Here is an 18,118-nt window from a genome sequence, read left to right as displayed (position 1 = left end):
TCAGATCCCAATTCAGGTTTGATCATGATGCTGTCTAATCATTCCGCTGTGTTCATCTGTCAAGATGCTGCCTTCGCAGACCCAAATTCAGGTTTGATCATGATGCTGTCTAATCATTCCGCTGTGTTCATCTGTCAAGATGCTGTCTTCTCAGATCCCAATTCAGGTTTGATCATGATGCTGTCTAATCATTCCGTTGTGTTCATCTGTCAAGATGCTGTCTTCTCAGATCCAAATTCAGGTTTGATCATGATGCTGTCTAATCATTCCGCTGTGTTCATCTGTCAAGATGCTGTCTTCTCAGATCCAAATTCAGGTTTGATCGTGATGCTGTCTAATCATTCCGCTGTGTTCATCTGTTAAGATGCTGTCTTCTCAGATCCTAATTTAGGTTTGATCATGATGCTGTCTAATCATTCCGCTGTGTTCATCTGTCAAGATGCTATCTTCTCAGATCCCAATTCAGGTTTGATCATGATGCTGTCTAATCATTCCGCCTTGTTCATCTGTCAAGATGCTGTCTTCTCAGATCCCAATTCAGGTTTGATCATGATGCTGTCTAATCATTCCGCCTTGTTCATCTGTCAAGATGCTGTCTTCTCAAATCCTAAATCAGGTTTGATCATGATGCTGTCTAATCATTCCGCTTTATAATCTCCAAATCCCTGAGTAGCTTAATTAGAGGCTGTCTAATTATTCCATTCTACAATTTGTGAGAGTCTGTCTCACTATCCCTTGAGAGTCCATCTCAGTAGTCTTTTCGAGAATCTGTCTCGTCAATTCATCTTATCATTCCCTCTCGGTGAGAATCTGTCTCGTCGATCCATCTCGTCACCCCCTTGCATCCCTTCCATTAGAAATCTTGGGCCAGTCAAAATGTGTTGTCTGTTCGGCTTTGGCATTCGCGCGACAAGCACGCTCTGCCAAAGAGGGGCATCTGTAGACACTCCATTTTGATCGTGCCCTAAACCTTCCAATTTTGTGCAAAACCCCATCAAATCAATGAGCTAGGGTCCCAAACTTAACCCTATGCTATCTTTGGGTCCCACCAAGGCCCCTGCGAAATTTCGTCGAAATCCGAGCGCGTTTGCCTAGCGAACGAGCCAAGATAATGTGCGTAGTGTAAACCAGAAAGGGGGGTGAATGTATCCTGAGAGAAGAGCGATTTATCTAGTTAGGAGGTGTTCTAATTAGGCTATTTTCGCAGAAAAGGGTTATCTGTGGGTAACTAAAGGGTCTAATAAATATTCTAAATTTTCATTGAACATTTTTTTTTTTCTGTGGACCACCCTTCCCAATCGAAAATAAGGTTAATTCACTAATGAGGTGGCTGTCCATAGCAAAAGCAAGGTCAAGTTTATCATTGCCCTTTTTGATTTCCCATCTTTTTTTAACCTAGACACCCCCCCTATAGGGTACAAAAGTAGTCACAAGTGCACAAGAGAGGGCTGTCCAATAAGAAAGAGGGGGCAAATATCATTTTAGAATGTATTACCCGAGCCATCTTTTTAGTGTAAAAGAATGGTCATAAAAGTCAAGTGGGGGGTGTACATTTACTAAGGCAAGGGGGTGTCAAAATCAACACACCCCTCATCTCTAGACCATAAAATTAAGGTCTGTTCGTGGGTAGAGGGGAGGATTTTTCTTCAAAAAAAATAAAAAAGCCCATCCTCACGAGAAAAACAGAGGAGAGAGAGAGAGAGAGAGAGAGAGAGAGTGCTCCGGCAACCTTGCCGGAATCCGGCAATATCACTCCGGCCACTCCCCCACCGAGTCATCATCCCAACCCCCATTTTTTTTTTCTCCTTTCATCCACCATCCTCTGCCGTTCCCCACCACCATCATCCGACCCTCCCGTCACCGACCACCCTCCTCCATCTTACCCATCTCCTTCCCTAGATCTAAAACCCATCTCATTTTGATTTTCCCCATTTTCTACCAACAAACCCATTTCATTTTCACTTCAACCACCATCACCTTCCTTCCACCTTCACTTCTAACCCAAAATCAGCATTTTCCATTATCTCCATCTCCGGCAAATTGACCGGAGGTCCGATCGTCATCATCGTTCTTCCTCCCATTTTCAACCCATTTTGAGAATTTTGCAAAGATCAGCTGCTTGAAGCTAAAAGAGAAATCAAAGGGGATCAAAAGCATCAATCGATCAGGATTCAATCTAAGGTAAAGCTGCACCTAGTCTCAGATCTTGCTTTGGGATGCTGCTCTTAAATCTGTCTGTAAATTTCCATCTCTGTTTACCATTTGCCGCACTTGTCTATTGGTCAGTGGTTGTAGGGCCCGCTGGTGGTGGGACCCGCTTGTGTGGGGCCCGCTGATGTGGGACCCGCTGTGTGTGGGGCCCGCTGATGTGGGGCCCGCTGATGTGGGGCCCGCTTGTGTGGGGCCCGTTGTGTGGGGCCCGCTGTGTGTGGGGCCCGCTTGTGTGGGACCCGTTTGTGTGGGACCCGCTTGTGTGGGACCCGTTTGTGTGGGGCCCGTTTGTGTGGGGCCTGCTTGTGTGGGGCCGCTGATGTGGGACCCGCTTGTGTGGGGCCCGCTGATGTGGGACCCGTTTGTGTGGGACCCGTTTGTGTGGATTTCTTCTTTTTTTTAGAGTCTGTCATAGAGAGTTTAGGATTCCGTCCTTCCATCTTTCAGAGTCAGTCTTCAGCATAGGAGTCAGTCCTTCAGTCTTTCAGGAGTCAGTCATGTCATCATAGGGGTTAGGATTCTGTCAATCCCCTCATCCAATCGCGTGATTCTTCTATCCACTCCTGCAAGGTATAGGATGCTGTCCAACCCTTGCAGAGTTGTTATTCTGTTCATTCCCCCCCGCAAAGCATAGGATGCTGTCCAACCTTTGCGGGATATCAGGAGTCTGTCCTCCACTTGTGATGATAGGATTTTGTCCTCTTGTGTCGAAAAAATCAAAAACATCTGAAAAATCAAAAATCTCAAAAATCTCGAGTCATTAGAGTGTAGTTAGGAAAATCTGGTCCGAACTACGGATGGCTTGATCCCTAGCTGAGGGGTACGTAGGCAGCTCAGGCGTGCTGCTGGCACCCTGAGTTCAGTCACTCTTTTTTATACCACTTTACCATTATTTCTCACATTTCCTTCCGAACTACGGATGGCTTGATCCCTAGCTGAGGGGTACGTAGGCAGTTCAGGCGTGCTGCTGGCATCCTGAGTGCAGTCACCATTTTCACACACTATTTTTACACCCTCTCACCTTTTCATTCACCCAAGTTCAGTCAAACCTTCTTAATAAATATTTCCAAACATTTCAAAACAAAAGCAAAAATGGGCAAGGATGGTAATTGCCAGGTCACTCGGAGCCCTCTTTTCATTCCATTTCCGGTTTTCATCGTGGTTTGCCGGTTTTATCGATTTTCCGACGTTTTTATCGCGTTTTGGGACGGGCGACGACGTAGCGTGGCCCCTTCGCAGGGGTTGTCCTCGCTGAGCCCAACGATAGGCTATGACGATCGTGAGACCTATCCGATCTTCAGCGGATCAGGATTGTTGAGTTTGATTCATTAGACTCCCTGAGCCTATCGTATGCTCCCTTTTATTTTCCCTGGTATTCTCGGTCCTCATGTACCGTCGATTTATCGATTCATTTCTTTCCTCACATCTTTTGTTTATCGTGTGTTTGTCTTTGGTTCCTTGTGTGTTTACTTTCAGATTGCTTATTATTTGTGCGCTTAGTTTCACATGCTTAGCTGTGGCTATTTACTGCTTTTCGCTTACCATATCTGATATTGCTTGTTTAGCTGTAGCTGTGCATGCGGATGTTACTGCTTTCCTAGATGTGATGGGTTAGGAGTAGATGCGGTGAGTTAGGATTTGGATGTCTATTTTCTTTTGCCCATCCCCGGGTCATGCATGCTTAGATAGACGTTTTCTCGGGGATGCTCGTTCTCATTTCACATGATTTTCGCCCAAAATTCTTCAAAGTTAATAATAAATGGCATAAGAGACCAGGTGCTCGCACTTGGGCGAATTGGGGGCGCCTAACCCCTTCCCCATTCGTCATCAGGCACGGACCCTTTATATCTCTGGTTATCTGTTGCGACAGAGCACAGCATGGGATCCAGGGCCCACTTCCTTGGATGGCGACTCTTTCTTTGTTCGAGGTGCGTCTCGAATCCGGGCTGGTCCCCGAATCGAGAGGTATCTCACTTCACATCGCCGCTCATGCTGTGAGGGGCACTCTTTCGAGAGTTCCTTGGCGGAGCTCTCCTTCACGTGGATGGTCCAGAGACTCGTCGTGGGGGCACGTCCCCCGCGCCCCCGTCTCGGATCGCGGGTCCACACTTCTCTTCACATTAAGAAGAGTGCAAAGGTTGAAATCTGATGGTATTATTGGAGGGTTGCAAGGAGCTAGAGTCACTATGCTTAAAAGATTGCACAGGCTTTGAAGTTGATGAAGAGATCTTGAAAAGCGCTTCTCATATCAGAGACTTTAATTACGAGGGTTCGCCGCTATACAACATTTACTAGCCACTAGGATCATTCCTGGTTGTTGAGTTATTTATTCCTACACTAGGAGATGTTTAATAAATCATGATTTTGATGTTTGCACTAGATGGATAATATGTATTGAGTTTCGGAGGAGACTAATAATTTGTATTGTCTGGATTTTTTACTCAGTCTTATTGATATTGGATGGTGAAAATGGACTTCCCTTTATTAAATTTTTCTTCGCGAAACTTCTGTGTTCATCAGTTCTGCTTCCACTAGTACTACTACTTATATCTTTCCATGTGCTAGAATTTGTAGTCATGGAGAAATGATCTTTATCAATTCCTTATTTTCAATTTTAAAGTGGGGTCACTACAAACACCGGAAAATTGAGGGGAAAAAAAGAAGCAACAAAGGAGGTGCTAAAAGAAAATCTCTAATTAAAATTTTTGATTTGAATGGCCTTAGATTAACAAACTTATACGATGATCAAATTGTATAGGAGTTTATTAGAAGGGCGCCATTACTCTCCAAAGGAATTTAGGCTGTGTTTGGATTATCAGAATCTAGAACCATAATGAAATCATAATCCGACTCTCCCTTAAATTGAAGGACACAAAAAATAAAACAGAACTTTTAATTAGAATGTCTAATAAAATTCCATTGTGACCGACACGGGATCATAATTCCACCTCTTGGGGTGGTAAACAGATTTTGGCATTTCGACCCCATTCCCCCCCCCCTCCCCCCCCCCACGCCTACCAAATTCCATACGGCCTAGATCTGATGTAGGTCTTGAAATATGAGCAAAAGTCTAACGGAGCAAATGTTGATAAAATTTCATTAAGAGAGGACTGATTTTGCAAAAATTTTGGGATCGGTTTCCAAATCAAATCTTGAATTTTATTTCTCAATAAAATATGAATGAAAAATGAGATCTATGAGCAGAAACTCTCTCTCTCTCTCGCCCAAGCCCTTGCCGACCGCTTTATTTTGTGATTTTCTAGGGCTATTATACATAGGTTTTCTTAAGGGTAGTGATATTTTCCCCTCGCCGCCTCTGATGGATATGTGCCCCCCCCTAACCGTTTACATTGACTTTTATGAAGGGGTGGAGAAGGAACCGTTAACTCCAAAAACATAAAAGTTAACGATTTCTGTTAAAGGATGGTGAAATATCCACCAAGGGGGGGGATATCACTCCCCTTTCTTAAAACTTAATAAAACAGCTTCTATTTTAACCCTTTGCCTTCCCACCACAACTAACACACAGTGGTGGGACATATGGCAACTTTCCCAACACGGATGGAATTTGGCGAGCAGAGATTGATTCTCTAAAGAACATTGATGGAGCCTTGATTAACAAGTTAAAGAATATAAAATCTTGGTGAGGAGCTTGTACCCCAAGCCCTAATCTCTCCTTGGACGAAATTATAAGAAAAATCTTCAAAAATCCCTAATTCCTAACCCTAATTACTTTCCTTCAGAAACTCCCTAAACAAAGATACAATATGGGCTTATATGTGTTATCCCTTTCTAAACTACCCTTAAGAAAAGACAAAAAGGCAAAACAATACTAAAAAATAGCTAAACTACCACATCAACAAATGGAAAAACCTAACTACTACGCAAAACTAGGCTGATGTAAAGACTCGGGGGGGTGCTCCAGCATCATTTACCCTCAAGGAAGGAAAAAATTGCTCCGGAAGATCTCATAGTTTGCATGTTGTTCCCATGGGGAGGGGATAGATTGTTCGTGTTGCTTCCACATATAGGGGGATTCTTGGGGGTTCTATGCCAAAGCAAAGAGACTGGATGTCAAAGGACTTATAATGACTTGGTCCCCTTAACAACTAGCTTTTAATGGTGAAATCTACCGGAATCCCAACAGTAGATTATTATCAAGAACTTATGCTCTGTTTGGTTGGCTATTTTTAAGGAGATTGAGGGGAGAACATCTTCTTGAGATCTTCTTGAGATTGTTTGGTTGCCTTTTAAGGTCTTTGACCACTAGCACTGTCGGGTGATGTGGCGCGCTCGAGATCTTCTCTCCAAATTTCTTCAAATCAAAGAAATTTGTGGAGAAGATCTTGGGGAGATCTTTTTGCCCTTATCCCAAAGCCCCCCAATATTTGTAAGACAAACCAAACAATGTTTCTTTCTTCCACCCTTAATCTCCCCGTTGACTGATCTGCTTTAGATCTCCCCTTTGACTGCTAGGATATAGATCTCCCAAAGAATTAATGGCATCCAAACAGAGCATTAGGGTGTTAAAAACAGCAGCGTGCCTTTTCAATTTTATCAAACAGGACAACACTATATTGGAACAATATTTGGCTCCGCAACGTTGCGCAGGAACCTAAAATAAAGAGGAAACAGGGGTGTCAAAATATCAGACCATAGAATTGATATTGCCACACCCCCTGCTTTTAGTGTATTTTAATGGGTTGCTTGCGTAGCCAAGTTTTTTTTAGCCTCTTCACCAACTTTGTACGTGGCCTGCCATATTTATGGCCAACATATCAAGGAGGGGTACCCATGAGCCATGGAAATGAATGTGGTTCCATGTATTGCGACATGACAATGTATACAAGGAGCTGCTCAGCAAGAGCTTTTGCAAGCTCTGTTTTGCCAATTCCAGTTCTCCCAATAAGAGGAAAGATTCCATAGGGTGTCGTGGCTGATCCAATCAATCTCTTCTTCAAGAGGGAAATGAAAAAAATCAACATACCTCATTGAAAAGTCGAGAGAAAACTTAGTTCATCTAAGACACTAGAAGGCGTGGAAAATCGAGACCTGGAGCTGAAAAGAATAGGGGAAAAGGGCTAAAAAAATTAAAAGCTCACCGATTATTGGGAGGTGCATGCTCTGTCAAATCCTCAATCTCCTTACCCATCTTCGAGACCCGGCCACGCAATTCCATCCCCTGCTGATAGGCCCTGGAGAAAAAAGACCACTCATTGGCGACACAGGAACGAGACGACTTGTCCTTCCTAGGCATGGAGGAAAGGCGAAGGGGGGAAAGCCCGAGTACCTCCTAGCCCTTTTCCGACGGGCCGTAAGGTCCTCCTCCGAGTCGAAGGACAGGTCGGGGTCACTTGAGGATTCCTGAGAAAGAGGGGCTTTGCCCCTAACCCGCAAAGGGGAGCCAGACATGTTACCGGAAAAAGGAAAAAGGTGCGGAGAAACACCTATCTCAAAAAAAAAGCAGTAACGAAATGTCGGGATGGTCTTCCTTTTATAAGCTCAAGGCAGAAACTCTTGTGTCTCAAAACGAGGCAACCCACCCGACACGTGTCTCCTCCCTATCGGGTGACCGACCGGAAGCCACATAATGACGCTACCATTTCCCAGGCGATAACCGCCGGATAAAACGGCACATCCCCTCGTACTCCGGGGCCCCCATAAATGCCCTCACCATGGCATCGTTTGACCAGACATTACTCCCTTGGCCCATTCAATGGACCAAAGGAGTAAGGGGGTATTATGATGGGACATAAATACGGCACTACTCCCAAATCTCGCCACGTGTCGTCCATGCACCAATGGAGCCTTACCATCATGAAGAAAGGTGCTGATAAACGGCAAGACCGTACAATTACGACACGTGTCACCTTCTCGCCGTCCAAGCCTCATCATCACAAATCATGGAAGGGATTATCCAGCGAAACCACATGCGCCGTCAAAACAGGAGAACGGCCCAATCCTGAAAAGGAAGGTTTTCTCTCCATAATGATGAAAATGTCCGCACGCTACCCCTTAAAAGGGGGAGAAGGGAAGAAGAAGGGGACTTTGGAATCTCCCTCAAGACAACCGGAAAAGAAAGAAAAAGGCAAGGCAACAACAGAGGAGGTTGGGAGCTTAATCCCACTCTCTCTGTTAGTCCCCTCCGACCCATCCACCCATACCCCAAGAAAAGAACCCGTGCCTTGGCCTTGGTAAATCTGACCAAACCCTCGCCTCTTCTCACTGTTCTTTATATTGATTGGTCAAGAATCTGACTTGGGTGTCAAAGTGGTCGTCCGGGACCCACCCCGGACCCCCTGACCCCTTTGTTTGTGATTGCAGACCCCACGGAGGCTCTCTACCCGCCGCGCTATCGCAGACCCGAATTCTGACGCCATCACCCGCCATCACAGAAATCCTTTCAGAAATCAGTAACCATTGCAAGAAGTTTTACGAGCTAGAACGGTTGGTTTGATGATGAAATTGCATATGCTTTTGCGACTTACCTTCCAAAGATTAAGTACTTGAATCTGAGCTCTTCCGCTATCAAAGGAGAATCTGTTGATTATATTGGAAGGTTGCAAGGAACTAGAGTTAATATACTTGCAGTATTGCGCGGATTTCGATGTGGACTGAGATCTTGAAAAGGGCTTCTCATATCAGAGACTTTAATTAAGAGGGTGCGCAACTAGAGAGCGTCTTTGATTGGGCATTTAACGATTTGAACGAATGGGACTAGAGGAGTTCTTTGAAGAAGTTTCTGCTGAGCTTAGCGAGGCTTTTACTGACTCATGATTTTAATGTTTGCAAACGAAGGATGATATGCAGTGATTTTCGTTTCATATTGTTGGAATTTTTAATTCCCTTTTGTTGATATTGGATGGTGAAATTAGGGGTGCAACTTGAGTTGGGTTTTACCCGACCCGCATTGACCCGACCCGAAAATAGCATGGGTCGGGTTTTCAAATCATGGGTCTTGGGTAAGGCCGGGTTTTAGTTTAAAAACCAAGCTCAATCTTGGGTAGAGCCGGGTTTAAAGATAACAAACCAGAAACCCAACCTGACTTATGTAGGTGTACTATGACATTTTTAATTATCTCTTGAATAACATGGCAAATTATTTTTCAATATATTGATATAGTTGTTTTCATTGAGGTGATCATGTTTGTGATGTGGAAATATAATTTCCTTCTTAATTTTTTACACTTGATTACATAAATTTAGAGATTTTTTGTGTGAACATTTGTGTTTTTTTCTACGAAGCGTCAACGTGAAAAAACCCGACCCGACTCGACCCGAGAATTATCATGGGTAGAGCTGCGCTTGGGAATCGTGGATTTTCCGGAAAAGAAAACCCAACTCTAGATATTTCTCGGGTAGGGTAGGGTTCTTCCAAAACCCGACCCACCCGACCCGAGTTGCAACCCTAGTGAAAATGGACTTCTTTTTCTTAGATTTATTTCCCGGAACTACTGTGTTCTTCATCTCTCCAAACAATGACTATCTTTGCATGTGCTAGAATTTAGGGTCATTGGGCTTAGAAAATGATATTTTTCAAAGCCTTGTGCTGATTTGAAAGTGGCTTCGGGACAAACACACAAAAGAATAAAGGGAAAAAAGAGAAGAAGCCACAAAGGAGGTGCTAGTTTTCAGTACCCCGTTAACTGCAACTCATATCAGATTGTATAAGAGTTATTAGAGGTATGTCATTACTCTCCGAAGGAATTTAGGCTGTGAGAACTCTTGGTCATCAGATCACTGTATTTATTTTTCCATCTTGTTTCACGAACGAAAACTTTTTTTTGTAGGTAAGCTGGGATCGAACCTGCGAACTCAAGGTTGAGATATAAAGCCTCAACCATTGAGCTACAGGCCCGACCCTATAAAACATGAAAATTTTGCGGTGAAAACGTTTGCTATGTAAATGTTTTACTCAGGAAATTGTTTTGTGACAGTTTTATGACAGTGGAGAACACACCTTAAAAAGATATAAGGTAATTGCTAGCATCCATCGCAAAAGGCATTCTGCGGCTGGTTAGTCGCATGTCAGACCATCCACCTCGTGAAGTTGTCTCCATTCGCGGCTGGTTAATCGCATGTCCTTACTTGACAATTCAACCAAAACTTTACATTTTTCTAACAATTTTTCCTTATTTCATTCATTGTGTTGAGAAATAAATATTGAATATGTATTTATCCTTTTGAGCTTTGTACCGGTACAGTATTATCGCGTATCGGCCGATTACTAAGACCGGTAATCTCAGCTTGAAGGCAACGCCATGTGCGAGGGACGATGCCTTTCTTTTTTTCCCCCATCTTCCCAGTGCTTTCTTTTTGTCTTAGTGGGGGATGTTTTTCTTTCCGTGTGACGGGCGTTAAAAGTGACGGGTGAATGGTTTCTCCTCGTTTAGAACGTGAAGGAAAAGTTAACGGTCGTTGGCAGGACCCCACTAGAAAGATCTTGATCGAAGTCTCGAAGAGAGCGAGGAAAGTGGGCCCACCCTTTTTGTATTTTTATTTTTAATTGTACGACTCAGTGTATGGCTTAATGTCGTATGTGAGGTGTTCAACTCATGAGAAACTTATCTTGTAAAAATGGCTTTCTGCATAGACTCTGTTTTTTTTATAGAATTTAGGGAGATGGGTCATTGTCTTTTTGTTTTCTAATCGTCTGTTTAGAAGGATAATACTAATTGAGGCTTATGGTTGGTGTGAACAATTTTAGGCCAATAAAAGAAGAGTGGTTGAATGAGCAAACAGGCATGAAAGATAAGTTATTCAATGCCCAACTTTATATGTCCTGCTCTCCTATACACCATCCAACTTTTACTTTCTAATCTTCTCACTTCCAATTTAATTAGGAGTCTTTCTTTCAATGGAAGCTTCAGAGAGGTAATGCTGAAAAGCTGTACACAAATTAGAGCATTAGAATTGTCAAAATGAGACCATTTACATGATGAGAGCGCCTCAAATCATGTAATTTTTAGGAAGTGAGGACATTCTTAAAATTTCTTTAGCTATTTGACTTTGATAGTAACTCGGATTGTCATTCTCAATTTTATTTACTATATTCTAATCACCATAACTTTATGATACGATACGGGGATTTTACATCAATTTCAGGTTACTCAACACAATTAAGCCATTTATGATAACATTAGGCTACTGATATTCTCACTACCATGTTTGAAAATTTATATCAATTTTTTGTTACCTGTTCTATTTTAAACAATATAAAACCTGTAACACCGTAGGGGAATTGCAAACTTAGATTAAACCATATTATATTCTTAAGAGACTACTCTAAGTTTGATCCAGGCCAATCAATTCAGTGACATGAAATGAAAGCCTCCAGTATAAAAAGCAGGCTACTCTAAGCAAAATTTGCTAATAGGAAGCAGGAAAATTTGCAACCCTGCCACACTAATCAGGTTACCCTTGTTTTGATTGATAACTTAATGGCAAAAGTTTTTGAAATTTGCAGCCCAGATCAAGCATCTTTGTCATTGTACCATCGATGAGCACGAGCAAAATGATAATAATAATGCATGGAGAAACCATAAATTAAATTGAGATATAGGTAATCTTACATCTATTCTTGATTATCTCTAGAATGAAAAAACCATATAAGGTCTTAGTCCTTAAGCAATGTTGGTGGATGAAATTAGAGTTATATGTCAATAACCGTCATTCATTACACACCCATCTACATCGCCAAAGTGAATCTAAGAAAACTCATGTTAAAATCTCAAATATTACATCTGTATCTACTGATATCGCACTTTCTTTTTGAACAACCTCTATTGCATTGACAGTCTTTGAAAATGTGTATGTATCATGAACAAACTCTACTGTGCTGGGACTTTCATTAATGAGTTGAATCTTCATCGTATGAATAAAGTAACTGCTAAATCAATAAGTGCATTAGCAGCTAAAAATTTAAAAAACACTATCATCATTGGGAACATAAATGAATGAATCGTAGAATATTGATTATATATATAGTATAAGTAATAGCATGTTGTTCTTAAAGCCATTATGGAATAATATTTTGTCTTAAAAGATAAACTCAAAGCGTATTTTCATTCATCAATTAATTTAAGCCCCATACATCAAAACCCGAATAAAAAATATACTACAAGGGTGTACAAAAATGCTGGAGCACAAAACATCTATTCAGCCTCTACAATATCGAAGTTGTCATCCACAACCTCGCTTGAAACCAATGGTAGGCGTGTTGGAGGCCTCAACGCACTTGTCACCTCATCTTCTGAATCAGGGGTTTCTTTTTTTTCTACATCCTGTAAGTTCCCATCCTCTAAGATGACAGTGTAGAGCCCACTTATGACCTCCCTATAGTATTCTAAGCAAAGAGAGATCGGCTCCTCTTCTTCCACCTCCATTGGCTCCTCTTCTTCCACTTCCTCCATTGGTTCCTCTTCTTGGACCTCCTCTAGCTCGTCTTCTTCGACCTCCTCTGGCTCTTCTTCTTCGACCTCCTCTGAATTCTCTTCATCTGATTGTCCTAACAACCATGTTCTATACTGCACGGCAGTCATCCGAGCACTTCCTGTACAGGTTTTTCTAGTTGTCTGCTTAATGCGCACCATTGAAACTGCAATGTGGGTGACACTGATGTTAATTCAATTTCTATTTAAACAATATTTCTAAACAAGATACCCCTCTATTGAGTACCACATCTGGGAGGAAGTTTAATCTTTCCTTTATTCTTTCTTTACATTTGATCAGGAATGTCAATTTACTCAAACCTATGGCTCCCACTTTCATATTGATCTTTGGACTGAAATGTGGTTTCAAGTCAGCCCACTACAAAGAGAGTTCATTTAATGTCTCCCAAGGCATTTCACTCTTTCATGGAGGGCCGAGAGTGGTTCCTATTGTTGGTATTTTTGTAAATGGAGAAGTTAGTCCAATAAGATAGGCTCTATAAATTTTGGTAAGCATAGCTCCTCACCATGTCTTTTTTGTAACAGAATACTCAATTCATATGTACATTTTCAATGAGTGCTGGACTGAAAATGAACTAACACACAGAGGCTGAATTGAACTAATACTCGCACCTAAAAAAAAGACAACGTAGAACCACTACAAAGAAGAAAAAGGGATAACCATAATAAGATAGTTTCTTATATGAAGCTAACTGTGGCACATAATTTTTTTTCATCTCATCCAATCCACTTGTTCAAGGACCAGAACTGTTATTAATCAAAAACCATATCATTTTGTTGATTTCCTTAAGAAATGGCCCATCCAACGTCTAAGACAATTTATTGGATCACCAATGGGTCTACTCATCTACAAAACAATTTATTTTGTTTCCTCTTCTCTTTCTTTATAAAAGAAAAATTGCTAGAGTAGTATAATGTTTGAAGGTTTTTCTGTATGAGGCAAGTATTTCATTATTAATGAAGTTAATGAAGTATTTTATGTTGAGACACCTATGGGCATACATTTTATGACTCAGAAATGATAAAATGATTTCTTTATTACTATATTCTTAATTACTTTTCATGCTCAATGTGTGCATTCATGATTCTCGAAAAGGTGATGGGGTTTTGGAAGATGGGTGCAGCCATTTGGGTGGGGTTGGATTTGAAATGAGGGAGAGTTCTTCAGTCGTAGTTGGGATTCCAGTGAGCTCTAGTCCATCTCCTTTGCAAGGTATTTCTTTGGAATAGAAAATTATCTATGTGAGGAGTTTATCTACAAATAAAATTTCCTTAAAAATATATGAAAAAATTTAGAGCAAGAAATTGTAACAAATTATTCAATCCGCACAAAATTTTTTAAAGCAAATGAACAGTGAAATAGAACTACAAAAATTATAAACACATGTGGATTAACAATATTTTGAGTGGATTAACAATGTATTATTATTTTAAATTTTAAATGTATCATTTAAACTAAAGCTTTCTGTAACGACGACGAAAATAAAAAGAAATAAATTTATTCAGTGGATTAACAATATTTATTATTTTTATTAAGAAAGTATGTTTAAAAAATTAAAAAGTTGAACAATTGTGAGAGCCAACATGAAATACATACTAAAAGCAAGTGTAACTACATTTGCATGCCCTAAAATTGGTCATTTCTTCAATGATTCAATATCTGTCGATAGTTCTTTCCGGCTCGACTGATAAAACAGATGTTCTATGTTAGAAATAAATGTTTTGTGATTAAGTAAAATTAGTTCAGGTTGGTTTTAATTTTAGCATGCTTGGGAGTCAATCAATGATTTTTCTTTTCTTTTTCTTTAGATTTAAAGAGTTAAAGCATTGGTAGACTTTTCTGTTACCTTGAAGAGAAGATACAGGAAGAAAAACCAACCACTGTATCCAAGCCCAACTAACTCCAGAATCTTTGGAAGCTGGTAAGAAGCAACCAATACAAACAAGTTTACCAAAACAATCCAACCCAATGGGCATTTCTTCCAGAAATTACAACAACCTAACGGCCAATAAAAATCCCAAAATTATCAAAATTTAAAACCTTGGTTTCTGCTTTCAAAATAAGTAAATAAAAAAAATAAAATCAGACTTTACCTAAATTTGCAGAAGAAATGAAGGAGATGAGAAGTGCAGGTAGAAGAGAATGGTTTTGGAAGATTTACTATAAATAGAAATTACATACCAGGGTTTCTTGCTTGAAAGGAGATTCACTAGAGGGGAAACGTCCTGCATGAAGCCTCATATGCAGAGAAGCCCACGCGGCATTTTTTTTGCCCAAAAGGAGGATCGATTGAAGCAAGTATACATTTGGAAGAAGCAAGTGTCGAGAGAGATAGCGTATTTTAGGAAAAAATCGAGGAGAGGTAGATGAAGACTCCTGGTCTTTTCTTTTTCTTCGATTAGGGCGGATATACCTAGGAAGCAAATGACCTAGATGCCCTTGTGAAATTGGCGGAATTCATGTGGTGCAATATAATTTATGAAAGGAGATTAAGGGTATGAAGGGCAAACAACCGACGAATTTGCCTCACGTGAGTTTTTTGGACGTATATGAAGGGGCAAATAAGGAGGCTGATAAGACGATAATGGGCAGAAAAATTGGGACCTATTCGGAAGTCCAACAAAAAGAAAGGGCAGGATACATAGGGAATTTTGACTTAAGTTGGTTGACGAATTTTCCTTGGTTTACGCTTTTATTTTATGAAGGGCGTAAAATTTATGAAAGGAGATTAAGGGGTATGAAGGGCGAACAACCGACGAATTTGCCTCACGTGATTTTTTGGACGTATATGGAGGGGCAAATAAGGAGGCTGATATGACGATAATGGGCTGAAAAATTGGGACCTATTTGGAAGTCCAACAAAAAGAAAGGGCAGGATACATAGGGAATTTTGACTAAAGTTGGTTGACGAATTTTCCTTGGTTTACGCTTTTAGAATAGTAAGGATTGGAATAAATGGAGGATGGGACGTGGGAGGATTTAGAAATGGATTGTTTGGTTAATATATTTGGAAGATTGGGGCTTGAAGACATGATTTTAGGCGTGCCCTTCGTCTGCCATTCCTAGTACAAAGCATCCACCAATCCTCTTTGTTGGAAGATTCTCAACTTCGAAGTACTACCTTGATTATTGGTTGTGGGGGCAAACCAGCCCTTTCATAAAGAGATTCAAGCGAGAATACTATATAAAGACCTTCTCAATCATGGGTTTTCTAAAATTCGTAGTCAGTCAGAGCCATCGATGTGCTGTCCAACTAATGCTTCCTCGTGAAGAACTTAAGGAGGAGGACATGGCTTATGTTTCAGATGAGTAATTAAGTAAAGAAAACTGCACTTTTGATGCTTGTTTACATGTCTACACCATTCTTTTGTGGGCCTGAACATCATTCATTCATGCTAATGCTCAAAATATGGATGGTTTGTTACAAACCCAAATTGGTTCGCAAAGTGATTGATCTTTTTAGAGAGAAGATCAGCCTCTCGACCCACTTCGAGGGAAGGGTCAATCCTCCTGTGTGTGCATAGACATGATTTTGGGTGTAAAATTCTTCATTCAATTACCAAGCCTTCCAATTAGAATCAAAGCAATACATAGTAGACTCTCTATCTAGCTACCAATAAAATAGGAAACAAACCTACCAAATAGTAAGATGCCTTTTCACTTACCTTCTAAATGAAAACCACATTCTACTAACTTGATTCTCTTAATTACTAGCAATAATCAATCCTAAAGAAACTTACTAAATTAATTCTCCTAATTAATAGCAACAACCACTTCAGGCTGAAACCTCTTAATATTATCATATCTGCTTTCCCATCTTAAGTGTTGTTTTTCCTTGTACATGGCCTGGTTGGAAAATGTCTTGATAATGTGACAATTAGCTTGTTTTACACTTTTAACCGCCAATTTGAAGATATTAAAATTAAACTAGTGTTAATCAACCTTACTTCCTTCCATTGTCAAAACATGGTGGCTGAATATCAATACCAGGATGTATATGTATGGGATCTGCCATGCAATTTGGCAGAAAGCCATTTCGTGGCGGACATTTGCAGGAGAGAACAGCCACACAAGCTCACTTTTCAGCAATGTTGGGAATTTAACCGGGTAGAACTCGCCCCTAAAAGCTAGCAATTAGAGGGAGGGTGAAATACTCAAGAGGGGGGGTGAATTGAATTTAACTCAAAATTAGGCCTTTTGAAAATTACCTATGAACCCTAATTGGAATTTTCTTCACTTAGTTAAATATTTGGTTAGTGTAAATAATTAGAAACAAAAAGAAAATGTCAAACCAAAAGTTAATAATGGAAATGCAAGACAAGAAAGAACACACCGATGTATAGTGGTTCGGGCAAAGCCCTACTCCACTCTTCTTAAGATCGTCCTTAAGGATTTCCACTATTGAAGACCTCCACGATGCCCGGCTCCGAGGCGGTTACACTTCCAAGGGATATTAAATGAGGATGCCCTTACACCTTTACAAAGACTCTCCTTCTCCGCCGAGTTCTAAGCGGTTGCTCTCTAGGGAATTAAAATAAGGAATGCCCTAGCCACCTATACAAGGAATGAAGATTGAATAGCTTGGCTTCTTCTTGAAAGCTTGATGCTCTTTGTAGATCCTTGATTGCTCTTCAATGATGGTTGCAAGTGAAAGCTCTAAAATCCCAACTCAAATAGATTTGCAAGTTGCAAGGCAAATTTGGGGAAAACAAAAATCTCAAGCAATAATAGGTTGCAAGTTTTCTTTGATGCTCAAGGATGTTTTCAAATGATCAAGAGAGTGAGAAAAACTTCTCTACATATTGTATTTATAGCCTCTCCAAAGAATATGACCGTTTGGGGGTGGAAATATCAAAATACAAGAATTAATTCAAATCCCAACGGCTATATTCTGAGCTGTCGCAGGGTTCTCGGAGTTCCGAGAATCATTCTCGGAGTTCCGAGAAATATTCTCGGAGTTCTGAGACAACGGCCAGAAGAAATAAAATTTCTACTGGACCATTTCTCGGAGTTCCGAGAAAATGTCCAGACGCTACTGGACCTTTTCTCGGAGTTCCGAGGGAACTCTCGGAGCTCCGAGAAAAATCTCGGAGTTCCGAGAAGCCTAAAAATCCGCAGTTTTTGATTTTTATTGCTTGTTTGATTTTTAGCTTTTGGAACTCAACTCCTATGGTTATTTTGGAATGTTTATGAGGGTCCCAACATGTTGGTCCACCACATAACCATTCACTAATCCATTTTAAGTTCTTAAGTGTTCTTTGAAAAACAAATTGAAAACACTTTGAAAACGTTTTGCCTTGACTTGAAAATCTAAAGAGAAAGGATGTACAATGATACCTATGCAATCTTCGATCCCTCTTTAGCTTTGGTCTTCAAATGATCTTCCATCTTTGGATGCTTGCTTGAGTGATGATGTGAGCTACACTTACCTCCTTTGGCTCTTGTTTGGTACACC

General features: G+C 40.7%; 1 long non-coding RNA gene across 1 annotated transcript; it reads left to right on the top strand.

The window, feature by feature from the left end:
- Positions 1–9,673: 9,673 nt before the first annotated feature.
- Positions 9,674–10,896, top strand: LOC143849354 (uncharacterized). The gene is made up of 2 exons (XR_013235653.1): positions 9,674–9,894; positions 10,149–10,896. It is a non-coding gene; the product is annotated as an uncharacterized LOC143849354 (long non-coding RNA).
- The last annotated feature ends 7,222 nt before the right edge of the window (positions 10,897–18,118 follow it).

The sequence above is a fragment of the Tasmannia lanceolata genome, unplaced genomic scaffold, assembly GCF_043159265.1.
Source record: "Tasmannia lanceolata isolate RefF3 unplaced genomic scaffold, GAP_Taslan_0.1 ptg000018l, whole genome shotgun sequence".
Classification (NCBI taxonomy): Eukaryota; Viridiplantae; Streptophyta; class Magnoliopsida; order Canellales; family Winteraceae; genus Tasmannia; species Tasmannia lanceolata.
This window is presented reverse-complemented; position numbering and strand designations above follow the sequence as displayed.